Below are 24709 nucleotides of genomic sequence, written 5' to 3'. Positions count from 1 at the left end.
GTATATCAACAAGAATCCATGTCCCGTTGTCTATCCCCCTAAGTCATGCTGATAGTGCCTCCCAAACGTCCCAAAGAGAAGATAAAACTTGAAAGATTCACATAACCTCTAGCTTCACGGAATATACAGACAGCTTTCAGCCTACTGAGAGATTTTGATTATTTTGGAAGGTGAAGACAAGACACACACACTATCTGATCCAACAGCATGCCAAAGGCAGTGAGTGAAAGCACTGGTGGCTCAGAAAGACCTGTCAGGAATTTCTGGAATACCTGCAGAGTTTCAGCAATGCTTACAAATTGCAAATGTCATTTTGTGATAGACTGCAAATAATTAAAAATGGCTAAATGTACTGCTTGCAAATGGGGTTGCTGAAAACTTTGATCACAGACAGAAAGGAATCCTTTTAAAAAACCTACTGTTAACAGTAGGTAAAAAGTTAATGAGAAACATGTAAATAATTAATTCTGCCTCTAGAGCCAGAAAAGATTGGTTGTTACTGTTAATGGACTCACAATATAAGTTGTGTTCTATTTTCTGCAGCAAGTACTGGATTACTTGATCTCCATACCAAAAAAAGTTATTGTATTGACATGGTTCTGTATTCTCAATGAAAGTATTTTCCTAGGTTAACTAAAGAGACTTGCTTTGAAGACAGAAGATCTAAATCGACATTTCAAAATAAGTAACACATTCAAATAAAAAATGTTTTCAGAAAACTATTGAAGAAAAACATGCAAAAAAACCACCTGGTTGATATTTGCATGAAAGCTAATTGTAAAGATAAACTACTTAAGATTCTCCATTGTAATAATGAATTAAAAAGAAATGTCTCCTCCCTCCACATGATGTTCTTCATAGTTATGTCATCAGGAGATGCAATACCCCTCCTTTACTTACATACAGAATATGCAGATATCACATCTTGTGAAATTAAGTCAAAAATATGTGCAGGATACATATAGGAACCCAGGTGTTCGGAAGAACCAGGCTGGTTTCAGATGCAATCATTTCACTACTAAACTGAATATATACTCTGCTTACATTATTTGATAAGTATTTTGGCAATATTATAATAGCCTTGCTTTTGACATTATGATACTAAGTAATGCAATTGCTCTCAGTAGTCCTATTAAAATAATTTGTACAAGCTTGCTGGGTGTGTTGGCTGCAGAGTATTAGGAACTGGGTTGAGAGAGATGCACCACAGGGACAATGGAGATACCACTGCATCAACCAGCATTTAGCTTCAGAATAGGTAACAGGTTTAAAAAAAAAAAAAAATAGAGCACCATCTAAGTCCTTTCTATATAAGATAGAAAATCAGCTCTAGATACGGCTTCATTCATGCATGACAGGCACCAATCATACCTAATCATAATAAATGCACAGGGACTATTCTTCCTTTTACTACTGACAGAGAAAATGCATCTTGACTATTAATTCTCATTTATATGTAAATAGAAACAAATACATTAGAAGGATGAAGGTTTCTTTTGTCCAAGAATGAAAGTATGTTTCTCAGGCTGTGGATTTACCATCGTACAGCTGTAAAAATGCACATTAAGAGTATCTAAAGACCATCCAGAAAAAAAAAAGATAATAAAAATAAAAATGAACAAAAACCATTGAAAGTACCCCAGATAACTCTTTCAACTGAGGAAGCTCTGGGCAGGTCCCTGTGTCCACTCTCATCCCCATTAGTGAGGACTTCCCCAGTCCCCACCTGCATGCCCCAGACCAGCCCAGTTCTTTGCCCAGCATCACGATTCCCACCCAGTAGCATTTCACGAGGAGCTTTTATCCTTTTCCCCTTTCCCCACTTGGGGTGGCTGAGGTAGCCAGAGGCATTAAGAGCTTTTATAATGCTGTAAAAACTAAAAGAACTGATGGGGTTGGGAATCACACAGCTCCAGTCATTCTGTCTGTAGAAGGAGGAAATCTCACTGTGTTTTGCTGGAGGGCCATTACTCAGCTGGACTTAAGGGACAGCAGCAGATCTTATCATCGTTTCAGCCTTGTTTCTGACTCCATTGGAAACTGCTCTCCACTGAGCTGATTGCCAGCAGTTTCTGGGCAGTTGGGCAAGGGAGGCAAAATGTGCTGCATGAGATGCCAGCTGCACTGTCTTTGGTTTTGCCTTAGGCTGCAGATGTGCCTTAACTACTTGAACTGAGTTGATGGGCTTGTGGCTTTTCAAATCAATTTACGCTGCCTTTGTATCAGGTAAACCCCACAATGCTACCGGAAATGGTTTGTATCAGAAATAAGCATAAAAGAAGGCTACAGCACATCTAATACACACAGCAGCAAGAAATCCTGCAGCATTTATACTTTCTGTGTGAACAATTTCTGTGTTTGTCACATGCTGCTTCCCACATCTGGCCAAGGCACGCATCTCAACTTGTCAGGGAATGTTGCTATTTCTAGTTTCTGCTTTGCAGGCGTGATGCATGCAACTGTATGTGACCTAGCAACAGATCTGTAAGAGCAAATAATACCAGAGCTGATGGGAATAAAATTAATATATCTTTTACAGGACACAGCTGCTGAGCTTGTGCTGCTCCCTGCTCAGAAATGTGATGAAAAATGTTCCCCATTTCCTTATGCGTGTACATCCACGCGAGGCAGTCATTTCTTATTACGCATCTATTTAGCTATACATCACACGGAGAGCAGCCTCGAAATTCAGTCAACACAAATAACAAAAGTAACAAGGAATTGCATGATGAGGGCTTATCAGGGTAATTCTGTTACATAGCAAGGGAGCTGTGGCTGGCAGGAGCCGCGCACACTTCTCATCTGCACAACCTCTCCACTCGCAGAATTGACGGCTGTCCAGTAGATGGTGGTGTTATGTCAACTACTCCACTCCCTCGGTACAGCCGCTGCAGAATTTCAGGCTCCTAGAGCTGCACTCAGCTTCCTCAGATCCCTTCTTGCAGAAATAATTCACATAGTATCATTTGAATTGGAAGGGATCTTCAAAAGTCCATTTGGACCACCTGCCTACAGTGCATAAGAGCACTTTCAGGTGCACAGAACCTGGTCCAGCCTCACCTTGAGAGGTCTGCAAGGATGGGCATCCAACACCTCCGTGTGCAACAAGTGTCAGTGCTTCACTCTCCATATCACAAAGAATTGTTTTCCTACATCCAGCCTAAATTCCCCCTCTTCTAGTTTGAAACCCTCTCTTTGTCCTATTGACTGTCACCTAACCACGCAGAGTCAGGTAGGGCACATCAGAATGGGACTGCCTGAGAAGTACAGAGAATATATTTTTCTTAATTTAAAGCAATTTATATTTAAAACATCCATAATCACAATAGTGACTTAAATACAATATTCAAATTTTGGCAACAAAAAAATCCAGTATTTGACAATGATAGGTCAGCACATTAAAAACATGTCACTCAAAGCAAATGCTCTTTGCTGGGGAAACAAAGTTTGTAATATTGAGTTAAAACAGTGGTGACAGAAACATGAACAGTCATGTACAGCTGGTCTGTGTGCCCAGCAGTGCCAGGGTGGGAGCTGAGGAGGTGCAGAAACACTTCATGCTGCAACATGCTGCTACAGACACCATGACTCCTTCATTGGGATTGCCAAGATTGTGTATGTATAAACCCATTGACCCCAAAATGACTTAGCACTTGCTAGTCAAATGCTAAAGTCAAGCCAAACAAATACAAATATCATCAAATCATAAAAACCACAGAATGGCTTGGGTTGGAAGGGGCTTTGCAGATCATAAAACTACAGAATGGTTGGGTTGGAGGGGCCTCAAAGATCATCCAGTTCCAAACCCTCTGCCATGGACAGGGTTGCCTACTAGTAGAGCAGGCTGCCCAGGCCCCATCCAGCCTGACCTTGGACACCTCGAGGGATGGCAATTCTGGCTATTTCTTCTTCATGTTCCAGGACCAAAATAACTTAATTTTCAAAATATCTAAATTAATTCAAACTAAAGAAGCCTTAGTAATGTTCTTGATGTGTCCTAGTGTGAAAAGAGCCTTTCAATTACACTTGCCACTGGTCTGTTGAATGTCTGTGTACCAGAGAACATTTCTGCACAGACGATTAGAAAGCTTTTACATGTAACCCAATGGAAAATAAAAAGTAATCCCCCTGTTTAGACAAAAAGAACCAATAAAATTCACTTAAGAGTGGAACTAGTGCACGCTGAATAGCACACATTCAGCAAAACGATGAGCTTGAAGTGGACCTTAGAGAAATGGTAAATTTCACCCATGCGATGCAAAGAACAGGGTTACAAGATAACAGTCATGGGAATTAGATCTGTAATAATCTAGTCTAGACTTAATTAGAGCAATGTGCTGCACTGCAAGAGGCTTTCATGTCTTTTCTTCCCTTTTTTTTAAGTTAAGGCTATCTCTGAAGTACTAGGATAGAAGATACCATGAAGCAATCTCAGCCACAAAAGACTTAAATATGTTGTCCAGTGAACAGTCTATCAGAATTATCAATGAGCAGCAGTCAAGGGTTTGTTCTACTAGCTGTCCATTTAGCCTTTGTCAAGTATTTCTATTTACCAGAATTTCAATGGTAACATGTAACAACCCCACAACTCCAGGGTCTTTTACTGACTGTTCTCTCCTTAATTTCCATCATCATGATTATTCATCATTACAGCCACATTCTTAAACCTGACTCAAAACAGAGTTTTCCCTTCTTTTGCTAGATTTACAGCTCAAACTGAGTTTTAACCTCTGAAACATTCATTTTACCCTACAGTTTTAATGAAAGAAAACAAACAACCTTCCTATGTATGACAGTTACTATAGCAGGGTAGGAGAAAAACAATTTTTTCAAAACTAAATATCAAACCTGATTATTTATATAATCCTTATAATAGTATGAGTACAGAAATCTTTAATACTTTTAACAATCACTCGCATCATTGCATGGCTGACCTGTTTCACTTGAGAAACATGATAAGCCTTCTAGAAGTTTGGATGCTCACAGTAACAGATATTGTGGATTCCCCAGCCTTTACTAAGCTCAATTAGATGGCAAAAACTGGATAGATTCTCTCTTCCACAAAAAATACTGAAGAAATGTCTCTGCAACCAGAGGCACCCTGCTGCACTGAGTCATTCTAGACTTCACTCTTCACCTACTAAAGTCAATGAGGGTTTTATTGCTGATGTTTTTTGAGAGCAAACTCCATCCATCCATCTCTGCCAGCTGGCTTTTAAAGTCCCTTCTGCAGCACTTCATCCAAGTTGAGAACTTAATTTAGTAAACTCAGACCAGAAAGACTACAAAAGCAGCTAGAGAAAGTGGTACATTTAAGATTTCAGTTACTTTCTTTTACTTCAAGTACTTATAGTATTTCATCTGTGCGTAGCTTCAGTCTATTAATTTTCAAAATTAAAACAATTATAAGCATGTAACAAATACTAACATAAGGCATTAAGGGAGAAAATTAACTGTCAATCTTACCTTCAATCTTCTCTCTCTGCAAGCTGAGTGATGTAAAGCGATGGTGTGCCGCACTGGATGAAGGAAGTCCCCGTTGCTAGCTGAGCATCAGTGTGGTTGTGTAATTTTGGACCAGTCACTTGAACTTACTTTCTTCACTGAAACCAGAACAGTAATTATAAGTAACACAGAACCAGAATGAGAACTGGTCTTCATTTACAGAAGTGCTTTCCAGAAAGGTTAATTCTGGAAGCATGATTCTGTTAAACCAGTTCAGCACTCTAATGAATGTTACACATGCAAGCAATTCCACATACACAGAGTGCAGAACAAATTTATGAGATTTAAGTGAGTTCGTTCAGTTTTTCCTATGTGCTTTGCACCAGAGATCTTGAAAGATCCTAAAACCTACAGATAATAAAGTGCTGTTCAAACTCAATTGCTAATTAAACTAAGACCTTCTTTCTACCTTTTTTATTAATTTTAATGTAGCTAGTTAGCTAAAGACATGATTTATATAAATGGTGCAGTTTGCCTTTCCATATTCATAGATTATCTGCTGCAACACTAAGGTTCGCACACAACAACAAAGGAGGTCCAGTTTTTCCCTCCTGCCTGTATGCTTGCTCCAGCTGATTGCTGGCTGGACTGGTGATGGTACAGTCATTCCCTTTTTAGAATCGTTAAGGTTGGAGAAGACCTCTAAGATCATCAAGTTCAACCACCAGCCCATCAGCAGACTAACAACAGGGCTGAGGATGCCCAGCAATCTCAACAACCTTTGCAGCAGAAGTCATCACTAACTTTTAACTGTGGCTGACCTGATCCCTGCGTGACAACCTTGCTTCAAGCAGACTGGAATAGATGACCTTGAGACATCCCTTCAAACAGCATTTCTAAGCTTCCCAGCTCCTGCCTGACCAGTAGTGCAAAATGAGCGTAAGCATAATGACAAAAGCCAGGCTTTATGTGGCTCATTAACTCATAAGAGATTAGCTTGGGAACACCTGGAGATCCTCAGGTTTCACTTTGATTTGCATTCACCTGTGAACTTTTCTGAGTACGCCACTCTGGATCTCTTACTCTTAACTCCTCTCTAACAGCCTATGATCCATATTATGAAACCAATGTAAATGAGAGATGATGAAATGCATTTATAAAATGAATTGTGGATATCATGAAATGTATTTTTAAACTAAGATGATGGTTGACTTTCAACAAAATTCTTAGTCTGTTAACTGTTCCTAAGCTGCTGCTGATTCTCTTGCAACTTAATAACAGTTTTGTTCTTTTCAGTAAAATTTCTTCAGCCCTTACATACACAGCAATAGAATATTAGTTCTGAAATCTACTTTTACCAAATCAATGTTATTTACTTTGAAGTCTATATGTAGCTACTCAGAAACACATATTGAAAAGAACAAAAATAAAAAATAAAGTACAGCATATAGATGTGGAAGGATGACTGGCAATAACTGAAATAATGTATGAAGTTATCATAATATAAAATGTATGTGTTTGATAAAAAAAAGTTATAAAACAAATAATACTACTGGGAAATCATTGCCGTTATATTCCACCACAGTCTAAAAAGAAGATGAATACCCTTTTACTGGATGGCATTTCAGGAGGAGCCCCAAAACTTCATACTTCAGGAGTTACCAGGATTAAAGTACACTTATGCACACAAAAGTTTAAGCATGTGCACGAGTTTGCACGTTCATTTTCATGCAGTTTCACTGTGAGCTAGCACTTGGAGTCAGCAGTGTTGGAAACTGGTTATGTTTCAGATGTCCTTCACAGGTGGAATTTCTGCTTCACCTGGTGGTGCCAAACCAGTTTTGTGCAAGCTATAGTTCAAGCCCCTAGAAGAGGCATGCAGGCAAATTCTTCCAGATACTCTGGGCTTGAATTACCCTGACCAACATAAGTACATATTTCAAACTCTGATAGTGCACATGGTATTGGTTGGTAATAAGGAATATCCTGACAAGAGATCAGTTAAACATCTTCAGAATCAACAAATACAGTGTGATTAACCTTTTCCTGAGTAAACAACCAGTATATTGAACTTCCTTATTTAAAATTAGTCTACTGTTAGGATAAGTCTAATAATACCATCATTAAGTCAAATAAAATAATAAAGATGGACCTATAGCAGGCAGGTAAAATTTAACAGGAAAAGCTCAACAAGAGATTTGCTCTGTAGGTTGATTACAGTATGAGAGAATGAGTAACATCCATCATGCTTGTATAACCAATGCATATACAGATCTTATAATTATGAAAAACATAAGAGAGTTTGGCTAAGCAGGTTATTACACCAAAAAGAGAATAGATAGAGTGCTTACCCTTATCCTGGGCACACTGTAAAACTCCAAAGGAGGGATCTCCACAAAAAGATCTTTCCACCCCAGTAGTCAGCTCTTAAATGGGTCCAGGAGAGGTGCAGCCAGGCTCCACCCCTTCCAGCAGCACACATGAATTGCCTTCACCTGTGCTCCCACAGCTGGCTCATTACTCACCTCAGGTGGTCAATCAGAGGTTCAGGCCCCAATTCAGCTGTTCCCTTACAGTGCTCACTTTTCAGTTAGCACAAGATTGTCTGCCCATTGTTTCTTCTATGTCCTGACTGCTTTAGACTACTGTGTTCCTGACTGTGAGACTTCTGAGATAATTTAGCAACAAAATAGGTCCTATTGACAAGATATAAATTTTACTCTTTATTGGTGTTTGTCAGAAATTCCACTCCTCGCTCTAATAAGTGAAAAAATATAAAGCTTAAGCTCTTCTTTGCAGAGCTTTTTGTTAAATACTATAGAAATGGAGTTTTAGAAAGTCATACTGAAATTAAGATTTATTATGGACATATTTGTTAAAATTTAGCCAGTTTCATTTGCAAATTTGGTCCTTTGTATCTTCTAATAAGTCATAATAATTTGATGTCCTTTATCTCAAATTTCTATTATTCATTAAGAAGTGGTTACTCTATAATGCTAGCAATTCAGTCTGCTATTCAAAAGAATTTTTTTTCAAAAATGAAGCTCTAATAAACATGTTATTTTCAACAGAGCTTTCCTTATTAAATATTTTTGCAGATTAAATCAAGGATGAAGAAAATTGTGATGTGGACAAATATGTAATAAGTTACTGGCTAACCAGGCCTGTCTTTGACTTACTGAGAAAACTGTTCTCCTTTGGTAAATGTTAAGGATTGAATTTGAAAAACACTAATTAATGTGCATATCTCATATTGATGCTCAGAAGGACATGGCTTTCAAGGTCAATAAGCCATTTTTAATTATTTCATCTTCAGTCTTTAACTGGAGACTCGCATTATCACAGTATTCAAGAACAAGTGATGTTCCATATATAAGAAATTACCCTAATGACTGAAAATAAAATGAAAAAAAAAATCAAAATCCATTGTGTTTAACTATTTAACACCTCTTATCAGAACTGTCTTTGGCAGAGACTTGCCTGGCATTGGGACAGGGGATCCAAACATCGCTTGGATGCTATTCCTTGTATGGTTGGGGAGGAAGAAGCATATAATGAATGCAAAACAACTGAATTCTCAATGTTTTGGCCTGGACACAAAGTGCATTATCACTATGGAGAATATCATAAATAAAATTTGATTTAACTATACATAGCAAATGTCATGTATAATGTGTTAGTAGGAACAGCAGACTGAATGAGTGCTCGTAGAAAAGAAGTACTGATGTTACAATCAGCAACAGAGTGAAAATGAGTGTTCCAGAATAGATTTCTTCTTGGCTCGTTATTAGATGTAAAAAGCACTACCTGTCCTTCTCCAGGGAACAGTATACTGTTTGTTTGTTTTTAAGGGAAAAAGCCAAAAGGCAATAAAGTGGGATCACACAATCTGCCAGCAGTGCAAACAGTGAAAGCTGGACACGTACATCCCCATAACGCTTTGTAAGGTGACAACTGACACTGATAAATGCCATCAGACCACACCTCTGCCCTCACACTGCTCGTCACAGTCTTGCCAAAAAAAAAGTAACGTAAGAATTAAAACGAGTTCTGTGAATAGCAGGAGGCTTTTGAGACGTCAAATTATTAATTCATCCATATAATGTAAGCTTGTAAAATCCCAATGTGGAAACCACTCTGGTTGAAATGAACTGCCCCGTGTCTTGTCTTATAAACGAGATTCAAGGCCTATTTCCAGCTTTCTCAATAGCAGCACGGTGACCCAGAGGGAGTCACCCATCTCCCCTGTGTCTCAGCTCTCAGCTGTGAAAAATGGGTTAATAACATCCATCTCGTGGGGAAGTTGTGGGCTTGTATTTTTCAGTGAGATTGGGGATGGCAAAGAAGAGCAGTGAAGTAATTGACCGATACTGGCCAAGTGCTCGGAATGCTAATATCGAGTAGTCTTATTTTATTCAGACTTTCTTATCTTTAATTTCCCATTTATAAGCCAGTGAGCATATGGCAATTTTCTTAGTTATGAAAGATATTTTTAAAGGAAGTTTGCAAGCAATAGCATATCAAATGGTCTGAAGAGAGTGGCTGCATTTTGCTTCCTTTAGATTAACTTTCACAGTTGAAGCTTCAAAGGCGGAAGAAAAGATATATGGATACCTTTCTGTCTTTAAAAGCATTTGGAGGACTATAGCATGATCATTTTCTCCTCACATTAAACAGCCTGGTCATTTTTTGGTAACTTTCATTCGTTTCTTAATCTTGTGCTTTTATCAGTTTTAGTTTTCTCTTCAAAACGCACGTCTCACACCTCCTGCTCCTCTCGAGGCACTAAATGCACTGCTTCAAGCCTATGCATGGCTCAAGGTCAAAGTGTTTCAATTCCTGTCACTTGTCATATGTTTGGCAGTTCCTCTGGTGACCTGGCTGCTAACACGCCTGCTGTGGTGGGAGGCCAAAAGCTGCAGTCATCAAAGATTTTGATGGTGGCAGAACTGGCCCACCCTCCTAGGTGCCCCCATGTGGGTCAGTGCAGAGAGAAGGTGAAGGATGGCATCTGACATCCCCACATGGAGATGCTCCCAGAGTGGCTCTGATATTCCTTGGGACTTTGCAAGGGTGAGAACTTTCTTTCTCCACTCCCATTTTCATTTTGATTTGATTTCTAATCTGCTGAGCAGTCTTACCCTCAGCCTGGTTGATCCTTTAGGACACTCTCAGCCATGGTTGTTATTGAAACAACTACAGGAATTATTGTTTCCATTAGTTAAGTACTGATTCATGCATTGTTTCTCCTGGATAGACATCATACTTTCAGGATTGTATTCATACAATGGGATTAAGCTGTGGATCAGATTCATTTTCCTTCAACAGCTGCATTTTCTGAAGTACACAGCGTTTGCTTTGCGTGGTATAGAACAAACTTTTAGCACTAGTAGCATAAAAGATTTTCTCAATGCCACAATTTCTTATGACCTTCATTTTCAAAATCTGTCAGCTATAGTAATATGCATCATCACGCTGATGTGCACTGAATCTTCATTAACATTTGTGATTTCCATTGTATTTTCAAACTGCAGAAATCCAAAATTCTAGCAATAGGCACACAAGTATTTTGCTTTTGGTTTCAAATTGTGATATATCTTTTGTTAAATGGGAGCCTTTTAGGGACAATGGTGTTACCGATCTTATAGTCTCTGCAGTTGTTTGTTTCCATCAAACAGCTTTCTCTGTGCTGGAGTGACTGAAGTTTCTTCCAGTTCAGGAGCACTGCCACAAACAGAAAGTGCTTAAGAGTTTTTCTGACATGCATGAAATTCTGAGCCTTTTTTCTGCATGTCACTAATCATCTTATTTGGTCTTTAAGACTGAGGGTCATTGTGCAATGTTGTTTCAGAAGGCTTCAAAGATCAAGAAATATGAATCCATCATGGTGTGTAATTGGGTGTGAACTGCCATCCTCCCACAGCATACTCTTCGGCAATATCAGAAAGGATGCACTTTTACTTAAATAGTCGTCATAGCAGGATCTTGTCTCTTTGGTAACACAGCTTTTACAAACTGAGAATGCGGAAGGTAATTGACATAGCTGTTCAAAGAGATCAGGATCAATATTTGTGTGTGTTGCACAGCCTCTCACAGTACTGCAAGCCTTCTTCATTGTTAAAATGGAATGCATTTATGTTTTTTGTGCAGGGTAGCCCAGTACTCAACAAATCAAAGTCGCTACATAGAAGTCAGTACATGGCTGTCACTGCAAGTTGCCAGCCTGCCTGTTTTCAGAGGCGTCTTAGTGAAGGTCCACTCTTCATTCCATTATGGTGGGCAAGGGAATATTTGAAGTGCTTGATTGTCAGGGGGAGAGGGTTGTTATAACAGGGATACAAAGCCTGGTTCAGTCAGAGGGGAATGGTTTTTTGGGAGGGGAGTCCTCCTGGTTTTCTGAGAAGCCGTGAAACACTGTTGTTTCTGCTTTAAATCATGTTTTGACTCTTTAGGTTTTTAGGTTTTAGGTTTTTAGGTTTTGACTTTTTAGCTGAAATTTCAAATGCTTGCTTCATACTTACTGCTCTGTCAGCTGTTGTGCTATGATTCTACAGTCAATGAAGACAACTCTCACAATTTTTCCTCTCTTTATCTCCTTTCTTTGCTCTCTGCTTGTGAGACTTTTGGAGGACAGAGTCTATTTCTGAAGCGCTCAGAAAGAATCACTTGGATGCAGTGGCACCACAAATAAAATAAACTAAGAACAGAACAGAGACTATTCCCAAAGCAGCCTGATGTACTTTATTGACTCCCATTAGTCAACAGAATGTGTATGAGGAAATCATACATACAGATGACTTCAGAAACTGGGGCATATGTTTACCTTCTAAATCAAGAGTGCTTATAAATATCTGAAGTTGCATTCAGCTGGCTTGCATCATTTTAAATATATCTTGAACTCTTATATTACAAATCAGGGTGAATAAGGTTAGAGATTGCTCCCTCCTCTCCTTCTCTTACATATGTACATATATATATATATGTTTTTGGGGTTTTTTTGGACAAAATATTGTCACATAAGCTACAGAAGTGTATGGCAGGCTTTATTTAATAGAATTTTACAATTGATTTGCTGACAGGCTCTTAGTTTGTGCATCACTAGCCAACAGAGCTGCAATAAGGAGCTTTATCTGGGATTAAAGCCTCTGAAATTACTCATTAATTGGATTAATGAACTGTAATTCATCATGCATGTCAATCCTGTTTTTAGTCTAAGTCCTTCTTCCACTCTCCTTGTAACATTCATCCAAGTAAGACCTATGTTCTGTGAAAGTTCAAGAACAGTGTTAAGACTTTCATGATTTCACATTCGTTTAAATCCCTGATGTGAAAAAATTGCCCTTTTTCTTTCCCTGAACACCTCTCTAACTTTTCTTTATCTAATATTTAGAGTATTTCAGGTATTTTTTAAAACCCCTCATTTCAGATCTTGGATGTAGTGCTGATCTCAATGGGTTCTGTTATATTTTAAGGTTGCAGAAACAACTTCAATAGGCTTTTGTATTTAAGAAGTTAAAATACTGAAAGCATTTAGTAGGTTTTATTCTATTGTTTATTGATTTGTTTTTAATTTATTTTTCTGAAATGCATTGCTATCCATTGAAACGTTTAATTTAGTGAACAGGAAATACAACCTAAAAGTACTGGTAGTTTGTGGTTTAAAACTTTCTTTGTAAAACCTGGTCAATCTTGTATTTTTTTCTTACATGCTGATAAACAATCTAAAATGTTTTAAATTGATTTTTTATCTCTTTACTTCAGATAAGCGATTTCATTTACACTTTCAAAGGACACTTCTTCATTGAATATATAGAATATGCACTGCTTCCACGACGGCACTCTGGAACAGGAACATTAGCCCAGCTCAGCTGTCAAAAGCTGAAAAACAGATTCTGCAGATATCACTCCACTGGAGTTGTTAATAAATTGCCTCGGAGCTGGCTGCAGAAGAGTATGTGCATGGCAGGAAGTCAGAATTTGAAATGGAAATGTTTCTGAAGTTTGGAAGTTACCTAATCACACATCTTCCCATTTGCTCGGTGTGTGTCGGAGCCCCTTGGCCTGAAGCTCAGAAGGGGAAGGAGCTCTTTGCTTTCATATCTTGGTGGAGAGAAAGAGATGTTTCATCTGCATATCCCAGCAATCCACAGTTTTCGCAGACAGAAGTTCCTGAGGGAAGGGAGCTATCTACTCCCATTTATTTGTAGAGTAAGAGTCAAACATGGTCACAGAGGCAATTTAATGTACATATACTTTCTATACAGAGCATTTTCAGCAAAACGGCAGGACTCGCCCTGAAAGAAGTGCAGAACAGGCTGAGGAGTGGAGCAAAAAGAGCTTCTGCTATTTTGTATCAAGGAGCTCTTCCTCTGCTCCTGGCACCTCTGTTGATGGGAGGATGCTTTGATGAGAAGTGGTGGGAACTGCTCCTGGCTGAGACACATTGTGCAACATTTCTGTGGGTAGAGCTGGACCAGGCTGGTGAGCTGCTCAGTCTCAGGTGGTGATCAGACCTTTATGGATGGATCGATTAGAGAGGGCTGGGCTCAGAGAACAGACTGGAGGGCAGCCTGGGCTGGTTGCATCTCAATGCTGGTATTACAGTATGCCCTGGCACCAAGGCAGGGATGCAGTTAGCAGGGGAAGTGACATCCAAAATGATGTTTTTCTATGTGCTGCTCAGTTGGGCTGGTTGTCACTGAATTTAAAAAAGTACTGACTGTTTCTGTGAATCAATGCATTGCTTAACTTTTATAAGGAAATATAATACCTCTTATTAAGACAACTAATATAAAACAGATAGGCTTTCAGACAGAGTCCTTTTATCAGGCTGTCATGAAGAACCCAAATTCAACATAAAGTAGATCAGAGCCAACAGCTCATAAACCAGTTTTATTGTGTTAATCACTTTGTGGTGGTGAAGGGAGCTGGCACCTCAGAGCAGCAGGGGCCAGAGTCCAACACTGTAGTTTGGGTGGAAGGGTGTTTGGTATAGCAGGAAGGATGAGAAGAAGATTGCAACACACTTCTCACTTACTACTGAGGGATCTTATTTTGGATTAAATTATTGCATTTGTGATTCAATAGTTGTCAAGTCATCTATGGCACCCTACAAAGGGGCAGTGCCTCAGGGAAGATAAAGGTGGGGACAGAAACCACAGAAATTATCCAGCCCAAGCTATTTCTGGTGCTTCAGATAGTTTTTAAGGTAAACCAAACCAGCACATACAGCTGGTGAAACAGAGGGCACCAGGCTTTAACTAGCTACCTTATCTTTGTAGCCATGCCAACTTTAGTGCAATTATTTCTCTGTTTGTAAGTAGAGCTTAACAAAATGCTATTAATCCCATCAATTCACAGAGGCTACTCAAGCCAGAAATGGTTTCCTTCTAAAGAGGTCAAATTGCTGTTTGAATCTGGCCCTTACTGCTAACAGTACATAGCGAAAAGATTTAGAAAGATTAAAACTAAAGGCAGAAAAAGACATGGAAATTGTTTGAAATCTTTTACAGTAGGATCAAAACAATTTGGACTGTGTTTGAGGAGTGTGCTGACCCTTCTGCTTTTGGAAAACACAGTGGGAAGGTACCACTTCCCAAAGGTTTCTTGAAAGGGTAGAAGGCAGAAATGAGCACAGGGAACCAATGTGATCTCTTAAATATGACACTATTCTTTTGATATAAACTAGAGATATTTTGTCTTGTTTTCTTCCTTTTCAGAGAAAATCCTGAGATGATGACCCACAGATGTTGCCATCTTGTGGACAGCGAAGCAGAGGAGAATGTCAGTGGCTGCTGGAAAAACCAGCCTCTTCCAGTTCAGGTTACAAAGCTTCCAAGAATCACTGCACAAAGCTGAGCCAAATTCTGAGACTGAGATGCAAACAAACTCAAACACATGGCTGGCCTGTTCAGTTTAGGTTACACAGGTTGCCTAAACATGCAATTTGCAACCGGCATGCTTTTATAGCTGTAACTACAATCTTGATTACTCTGTTAGAGAAGCTCTGTTTGAACAGGTATGTGGTTTGCTCTAATTTATCCAGTACGTGGGGTATTGGACACAGATTTATGCCATCAGTTATGCCAGCCTCTTCATGACAAGAGCCAACATTGATTTCATGCTAAGGTGAAGCATTGTGTGGGCTGCAGTCAGGATGTGTACGTCTCAGTTACTGAAGGCCCACAGAGATTAAAAGCTGTCTACAGCTACCGATAACAGTATCAGACAGTTTCATTTACGAGCTGCCTTTTGGAGTCCTCATCCTCCAGGGTCTGTCCCTGATACCATCGATGCCAGCAGCAACCTGTGGGTGTCCATGAAGCAACTGATGCAAAACTTCAGCCGCCCAAGGCAAAACTGCCAACCCTGACCTCAAAATCTGATCAATTTGCAAGAAGTTTAACACGCAGAATTCAGGCTGTGGGATATGATAATGTGAACACATTGTGCAGAATTATCTCTTCATACATTAATGCACGGGGAGGGGGGTTACATTAAATTAAAAATGTGTTTCTGGCCATAATCTCTTTAGGAGAAAAACATGGTGGCACATCCCAAGGCTTGATCCCCAGTGCTGTCACATTTCCGTTCTGTCTGTAAGTGTTCTCTCTTCTGCAACAATCATATAGCCTAAGCAAAGCTCTTTTTACATCAAAATAAATCTTATTCTCAGCAGCTTGTCTTTTTCTTTATTCAAAGCAAACTTTTTGGAGCTTTTGTATACTGCAATATATACCTAAGACATTCTGCATCTATTGCAGTCTGTCTGAGTGTTGTTGATTTCCAAAGGAAGTATGCTGCAATGTCATTCTTCTCCTGAACTACCTATATTCTGAGTTTTGTTCTGTGTTTCACAGAACCCTGTCTCTCCAGTTTAAGTGCTACTCCAAGCAAACGATAACACTTCGCTTGTATTTTAGGATGTAGATTGAAGGCTAAAATTGCTTTTCTGAAAAATCCCACATCTTCCACAGCTGTGGAGATTTTCTGCAATGCAGCTCACGCTGATTCACATCAAGCATTTTTAGATGGCTGCCCCTATCAAACTCTTCAGTTGGGTGTAGAAATCAATGCCTGAACTCCAGAAAACACTGCTCAAATTATCATTTAAAATGTCAACACTGGCCATTATGAAAACTGAATTTCCAACTACTTCAAGTAGCAGCTTACAAAAGGAATTTTCTAGAGTTTTGAGATTATTGTGATGTATAGGGGAGAAAATACAATTGTATTTATAGTCATTGAAATGTATAAAAATTGTGCATAGATGATATTGCATTATCGTTGTATTAACGCTTAATGAGTTGATTACCATAACAGAAGGGTGACTGTTTCTACACAATTGCAAAAAAATAAATGAATTTAGTAAATAAAATCTGATTTTCTAATACTGCGCGTGATAAATTATTTCATGTAGTTTTACAAAGGGGTGAGTGTCAAAATATTAAAGAGAAAGTTTATTACAGATAATTGCTTTGTTTATGCTGTTTCTCTAGAGCTTGGGTAAGCAATTTAAGTTACAGAGATTTATAATTGTTTCCATGAAGATGTATGGAACTAAAAAATTGCAAGCCTATTAAATCCACCTATAAATCATTCTATACATTTAATTTCTTCTGTATAAATTTTATGAGTTCATATATAAAATACATCCTAAAATTGCTACATGCTTTCAGATGAACTGGCAATCGCATTTCTTCTCACCTTTTCATTATTACCTTCAGTCTTCAAATAGAATACATAGAAGTTCCCACAGGTTACTTAATATTAAATATTTAATGGCTGTTACAATTCTACATTAAAAATATTTGTGTAGGAATGTCGGGGATAAGTTCTGGAAATGTTGAGAGTAATGAGGCCTTGCAATGCTGCCCAGAGGTGCTGTGTTTGCCCCATCCCTGGAGGTGCTCAAGGCCATGGATGGGCCCTAGACAACATGAGCTGGTGGGGGGCACTGAGCTCATGCCATTGTCTTGGGTGATCTTTAAGATCCCTCCTAACCCATGCAATACTATGATACTATGTTTTTTTTTGATAGGACCAATTATGTGTTTATTTATCTGGAAGCCAGAGCAGCACTCAGCAAGCAGAGGAGAAAAACTGTCCAGGGATGGCCAGGGGCAGTTGGCAAGGCCAGGTAAAAGCAGCTCTGATGCAGGCAAGCCCCAGTGCTCTGGGCAAGAAATAGCAAAATCCCTGTTTTGCTTGCAAAACTCTCTGGATGTAGTTGAAAGCAAGAGGAGAGCACTGAAGCTCTTTCTCCTCCCTGTCCTTGGTAGCTCACGCTGTCCTGCTTTCCTCCCTCTTCTTGTCATTCTCAGCTGCTGCCAGCACAGAGCCAGACAGGCTTCTGTGAATCTTGTGGAGGTTTTGCTATAATTTTCAGAGGAAGCAGGACCTTGAATTGTGAAATCCCCTACAGATTTTTCAGAAACCTGTCAGGCTGCAGCATGACTGTGCCACTTCTATGGCAACGATGTGACATTGTTTACTTCTAATTGTTTTGACTGCTTATTCATTCAAGTGGATTATTACGCACATTTGTGCCCTGTGAGAGCTGATTCCTGAAAAAAAAAATGGGTGAGAAGATAGACTTAAAATGTCCTTTTAGCATTACTTTTTCCATATAGGTCAAATCTATGTGGAAAAAAGCTAAATGATGTTTGTGTTCGCATTTTGTCTAACAAAAGCAGAATTCTGATGGCAGTAATGATGAGATATGATTATTGAGGTTCCTTTTACAGTATATGTAGATGAGTTAAATATAATGTGGAGCTGAGGTGTCCATTTTGCCCAAATGTTCCATAGAAAATACCCAAGATGAAGTTTTGGTTAAGGTAAATTTAGCAAAACTTTTCCTAATATAATCCAACCTGGTAATGAAAGATATGCGTTCTTTCTGTGAAGGAGCTCTCTGGTCCCTCCTACTTGCTTCAGACATCATATTGACTAACTGATCCACAAGGATTTCCATTTTCTTCCGCCCTGCTACATGCATTTTAAATACAGCCAGGCTTCATTTATAAATTTCTTACTTGTTTCTGCGTCATTTTAAATGGTGTTTAAGAAGTTCAAAGCCATTTCGTTACTACTGCAGAATTTATCTATTGGGACATTAGAATAAAAAGTACTTATTTGCTTGGTGACTTCAATTGCACCATTGTGGGGTATCAGCTTGCATTTTAAAACAGTAAATTCACAAAATTACATTATGTTTATAGTTGTCATCAAAATATAAAAAGGAACATTAATCTTCTCAAATTTAATTTTGCTTGGGTTTTAATTCCATTGCTTATTGCCAGAGGGATTTACAGAATTTTTCTTAATATCTCTGACTTCACAAAGTTTATGTTCGAAAAAATGATATGCTATACTGCTGAAGTCATTTTCTAGTTGATAGTTTTAGTATTGCCCTCTTATTCTCTAATTATTTGCGTACAAGTATTATGATACTCCATTTTTTGTCCCAGTTCAATAGAAATTTTATATCTGCAATATTTCAGTCCTCAGCTGAAGCACAGTGCTGGGACTGTCACTGTGTTGGAAGAGGTTGAAGTTTCCAGACTTCTCACAGCTCTGCTCGGATTAGACGTGGAACTGAACACCCTACTGAGAAATGGTGCTCTGATACTTCTTTTTGCTGAGAAGAGCTTTTTATTATTCCTTTCAGGTTCCTTTTCCAGCAAACTTTACCTCTCCATCTCTTTCTAGTGTTAAATCTCCCAGCACATAGGCTGGGGCTTGCTGTAGTTGTACATGTCTCCACCTACTCCTCTCACATGAACTGAGAGAAGGAAGAGAACAACCCAGTAGATGTATTCCTCTGGGCGAACAGCACCATTCTGTACAAGTTTAACTCAGAATAAATATTAATAAATAGTTGTAAATATTTATAAATATTACCACGTAAGTACCAACTTGTCCTCCATGAAGAAAAACATGAAGATTAATTTTACTTTTCATAGGGAAGCATATAATATCTCTGGACATACCTGCTTTGTTCAGTTTTGAATAAGAGAATGCAATTTTGTCCCGAAATTTCAAAGTCTTCCATGAGATGCAAAGAGAGAAAGGTGGATTCGTCTGAGATGGCACATTTGTTTCTTGTCTGGCTGTGGGAAGAGGAGATAAAGTAAGAAGAGATGCTACAAGAAAATGATACTCTCGCCTGCAGCACAAAATGCTTCTGTAGAACAGTTTGTACTTGTTTGCTTTGCTTTTTGGTTTCCTAATAAAATAGAAAGAATATACTGAGAAATGGTGAGAGATGACTTACAGCTGGGCCTGCTCTTTTTCCTTTGCAATGAGGTGCCCAGGGTAACCTTGATGAGCCCCATTCCTTCGTGGGAACCGCCCCAAATTTTGATGACTTTTGGGGTTGATTGTATTTGCTAGTAGCCATCAGGGTGAAGAAATCAATCACTGACAAAATGATCACTTGGGGCAAATGTCTGATACTGGAGATTACAACAAACGTCCAAGATCACAGAGAAGTCTCTTTTATCTCTAATTTTTTTCCTCATTGCCTTAATCCAGTCTTCCCTTGCCTGAATTATTAGGGGCTGTTTTTCAGGTGTATCGATAGGACAGCAGTTCTTACGTTATGACATGAATATTTTCACACAGGCCAGGTTAGATCTTCATGTATTTCCTCGTGGATGTTGCCTTTCCAATTTCTTCTACAAAAGCATGCAGGGATCAGAAGAGATGATTCATAGTGCTTGCCAACCTGACTGGAGATAGGAAAATGGTTAATATGGACACATTCATTTAAATGACTCTTTTACTAGTCCTTGTGGGAAGACAATGAATTAATTGCAGAGATTAAAATCTCAAAAAATGCAACTGAGACAATACTTAGATAGTCATCAGACCTTATAAGTATTCCATGTGCCTGGGATTTTATATTGCATTTCTGTAATTTTCATACTGCTATTATCTGCATCTATTTTCAGCAGCTCTGATAACTTCAGTAAAAAGCTTATTTAATGAAAACAATAAAAAAATGTTTTCATAGTAGACCAAGTTAGTGTGGTTTTGGACTATCAGTCATTCTTATTTCTGGTTGGGATTTATTGCCTCTTTGTCACTTGTAGTCTACAGATTATACTTATCAGTTAACAGAGACCTGCCTGTGGTTACAGCTTAAGCATGTCAAGGTTGATTTTTTTACTTTCCACTGACATCATACAAGCCAATATCTGAATATCCTAAATTTCCAGATTGTCAGTGCATGGGATGCTTTGTGACACCCTCGCTGACATTGTTGAGGGTATAGCTGTGTTATGCATTATGTTAGTGTCTAATTCATGGGTCTCTGAATATACAAATATGAACAAGCTCTTATGAATGGGATAGTTCTCACAAGATCATTGGAATTGAGATGGTTTGTGTTCAAGTTTAAACTCAAAATTGAGAAAAATGTGCTAAATTTCAGACTTTTAAGAGTTCTTTTTCTATTATCAGTCTTCTAAAGTCTGTGTCAAGGAGGGAAACTAAACAGAAAACTTAGAAAAAAATAATCCATGATCTTCCTACTTACCTACCTATATTGATCAGATTATTGACACAGGGACACAGAGGAGGCATTTGGATAGGGCTACATTCTCCATACGCATTTCAGACATACTAAATAAATAATAAATCCATTACCAACAACTCAGCAGGATGATCTTTCACCCTTTTGCTCTATTCCCCAGGAAGCTATTGTAGTTCCAGTTACAGTCATGCTTTTCTAATTTTTGAAAAGGTTAACACAGTTTTATCTTTAATAGCTGCTTGATCATTGCAGAAGCTAACAAGTCATGTTGGAAACATTAGTCAGGGAGACAGGGGAATATATCTGGATGTCTTGCACAATTATAAAGAGAGTTATTCTCCTGCTTTTATCACTGCATTAACATGGCTGGTATAGAAATGACATATTTATTAAGAAAGAGTACAAGAGGTTTAAGAAGCTTTGGGTGCCTGCCAGCTGCAAAGTTTTTGCCTCTTCCGTCTCATCATCTGCCCCAGTCATCTTGTGAAAACTATTGGACTGTTGTTGATTCTTTTGTGTTTAAAGATCCTAGGTTGGCACTTTCATTAAAGATTGTCACCAACTTCACTGATACAGTGATTTGATTTACTGGCATAGCGCTGTTGAACAGATAAAAAAACAAGGGTTTTGTGTTTCTGCTTTTGTTGCTTTTAAAATAACCATATACGTTTATGTGAAAATTCTCTTTGAGAAATGAATTGTAGTTCAGTGCTTTTTTTCATTTTAAAAACTCAGTTTTTGCCTTGTCTTCTCTCTGATCATAGCCAGCAGAACACTGTACTCAGTAAGAAAAAGCAAAACCTCTCAAGTCCTTCTGGTTTGGGTTTCATCTTCTCTTGATATCCAGGCCAATCATTTCAGATACAATGGCTTGGAAAATCAGAACCTGTCACTTCTTCCCTGCTTCCCTAGCTCAGCACTCAAGTGCTCCAGCATTACTCAGCAGCTATGCAAGCCCAGTTTTGCTCTGTTCTCACCTCCCTCCTAGTGTAGAGAACAGATACTGAGGTGGAGGCAACACTTGTGTTCATCTGTGTGTGTGCTGCCTCCCAAGAGTGGCTGATTGCTGCCACATACAGAGACATTGCTTATGCATTACAGCTGAAAAACCTCACTAAAATACAACCCAGCAGGAAACGTCAGTGAAGTCATTGTGGCTTACATCTTGCATATTTTAGTGGTCACGTACATCTAGGAGAAGCTTTTCCTGCTTTGTATAACAGTTAGGAAACCAATGAAATAAAACTGTGAAAGCGGATTGCATTTCTAATATTTGTATGTCGAACTCCTTGAGAGAGCAGAGAGGCTTGAAATGGCCTGAGCAGGAATCAAAATAAATATGAGAGGGAGAAAAAACCTGGGGTAGCTGGAGACACTTTGAGAAGCACCGCTGACAGTGCTCTTTCTGCTGCCCTCAGCCCGACTAGAAATGATGCATTTTGCTCTCCATGGTTTCCATGTCATACTCAGTATTTCTTCACACCTAAGACTGTTTTAGCTTTTCACTACTGGTATTTTGGTAACAGTATTTGTAACTTGTTTCATATTAAATTGCTATCAGATTGCATTTAAGGCATTTTAGTGTTACTTAGTGTTACTACTGAATAATGTTAGTCACTGTAATTACCTAAAGATTCTATATTAATTTTAAATGGGGAAAAGAAAGTCTAATTAAGTTATATGATTAATCACGTCTAATTGTTGAAAAAGCTTGTGAATTGCTACTATGCAGCTATTGTGTGTTCTTTGATATCTTGTGTTTAACAACAATAACCCAAATATTAAAAGCGGAAGCTTAAGAGAAGTTAAATGCTCCCCATCAAGAACTGATGACCTGAGATTGTCCAAAAGCTTAAAAAGCTTAAAATTCTATCTGAAAGCCCAGACTAAGTGTATTATAATGCAGATATTGCAATCACATTTTGATTTTAACTATGACATCAGAAAAAAAAAAAAAAATGGAATTAGAAAAATCTATAGAAGAGGTAGGAGAGTAATTCTTTCATTTGGACAACTTCAGGAGAGGTTTCTGAGCTGAGCTCAGGTAGTGCACTGTGTCTGATGCCTGAGGCCCTTTTTTGTGTGGCCACCTCCCAATATCCAGAGTGAGATCCTTGAGTCTCCCTGAAAGCCTACAGCAGGGAGGAGTGCTGAGACATTGGAAGCATCTCTAAGATGGTACAAAAAGTGTCTTTCTCTATACCTGTCATATCAATGCCACTAGCTGGGAAGGAAATGCCTTCGACTGAGACATTTGTAAAGAAATCCGTAATGATTCTGGGCCGTATTTGCAGCAAAACTAGTGGCAGCACTGCAGTCTAGATGTCAGAAGAGTAAGTTATTTTTTTATGCTGTAAAGGAGCTCAATAAATTAATTTTTGAGCTCCAAATGAATTTTATGGGAGATAGAACATTTCTAGCTAAAGTACACTCTTCATTCTGTTTATTTAGACTGTTTTCACTCAAGTACTATGGAACACTGAATTACACTGCAGCTTAATGTAAATACTGGTCTGATGTCTCATTTTATTCAAGAGTATCATATTGAAAATGATTATGCCAACATGAAGAGACCTAGAAAAAACTCTAAATAATTGTAGAAGTATCTTCCATTTCAACCTCCTGTTGAGTAAGGGTAAATGAGGATACTATGATGGAAATACTGAGACATACTCAGTATACCTGAGACATAACAGGCAAAAAGCTATGTGATGACTTGTTTTTTAATTATGGGAACTAACAGAGTTGCAGCAAGTACTGCTTTGAATCCCATTTACTTTTGGCATAGCCTTGTCAGAATAAGCTCAGCCAGCACCGAGTGCCTTCCATCTGTTTCTGCAAGGAGACTGTGATTTCTAGCTATTCTGTTTCTATTCTCTCTGCAAAGTTTTACCCAGCACTATAACAGTTAAGGAACTTCAAATCACACAGACTTCATGTACCTCTTTTATGCTTTCTAACCTTGATAACAATGACGTGTCCTTGCAAAAATAATACGTAGGAAATTAATTGTATCAATGACCTTTAAGTACAATGTCCGTAACATTTGTGGTACCGTGGTCCACAGTTCTGTGATCGTCAGTGAAGAATCAATAAAAGTCTGACAAACAATTGCATCAGTAAAACAAAACCTGGCTCCAGAAGGAGGGAAATGGAACAATGCTGACTGGAGCCACATCTATAAACGGTGACAACTTTTGGCTCTGCTCCACCACCTAAATCCACCTACCTATCCACTGAGTTTAACCCCAGTGTGACAAGACATGAAGCCCAGCTCACACAATCAAAAAGACCAGCTAGGGTAACTTTAGTTGATCTGGGAAACTCTAGCAGAGAGAAAAACCAGCCTTAAGCATCTCACAGCCTGGGAAGCACATCTCAAAAACTATCTGCAGATACCCAGACTGTCATTAAAAGGGCTCCTTCAACCTGTCAAGCTTTAGAAAACAAGAGATAGGAACAAACTTCCAACAGATGTAGCTGTCATTTAAGATTAAAGCAAAAAGCTGGCAGTACAGAACCTTACGATGTGTGCAATCACACACTTGCTTCTACCAAAGGAAATGTTGCAGTACTTCCTAAAATATTTCAGTTAAAAATAAAAGAACAAAGTGTACCAACAATAAATAAATCAAAACACTGAGTAGAAGAACTCTACTGTATGTCCACGCACATACCTTGTAAGCACCTCAAAGCCCTGTCCTGAAGGTCTGATAATCCCTC

At 38.6% G+C, this 24709-nt stretch overlaps 1 protein-coding gene across 44 annotated transcripts in view; it reads right to left on the bottom strand.

Moving 5' to 3' along the window:
* LOC122183568 (von Willebrand factor D and EGF domain-containing protein-like) overlaps positions 1-24709 on the bottom strand; it is a 290489-nt gene that overhangs the window by 174838 nt on the left and 90942 nt on the right. For 41 of the 44 annotated variants that reach the window (XR_006180287.1, XR_006180288.1, XR_006180289.1 and 38 more), the window contains 4 exons: positions 20048-20180; positions 19440-19559; positions 7797-13739; positions 5467-5603 (listed from right to left, as the gene is read on the bottom strand). The gene's annotated coding sequence lies outside the window, so the exon portion shown is untranslated. The other 3 variants (XM_042877611.1, XM_042877616.1, XM_042877638.1) reach the window with 3 other exon arrangements.

This window comes from Lagopus leucura, unplaced genomic scaffold, assembly GCF_019238085.1.
Source record: "Lagopus leucura isolate 7727_CA_CO unplaced genomic scaffold, USGS_WTPT01 Super-Scaffold_100019, whole genome shotgun sequence".
Classification (NCBI taxonomy): Eukaryota; Metazoa; Chordata; class Aves; order Galliformes; family Phasianidae; genus Lagopus; species Lagopus leucura.
The sequence above is the reverse complement of the archived record's forward strand: the minus strand, read 5'-3'. Positions and strand labels throughout refer to the sequence as shown.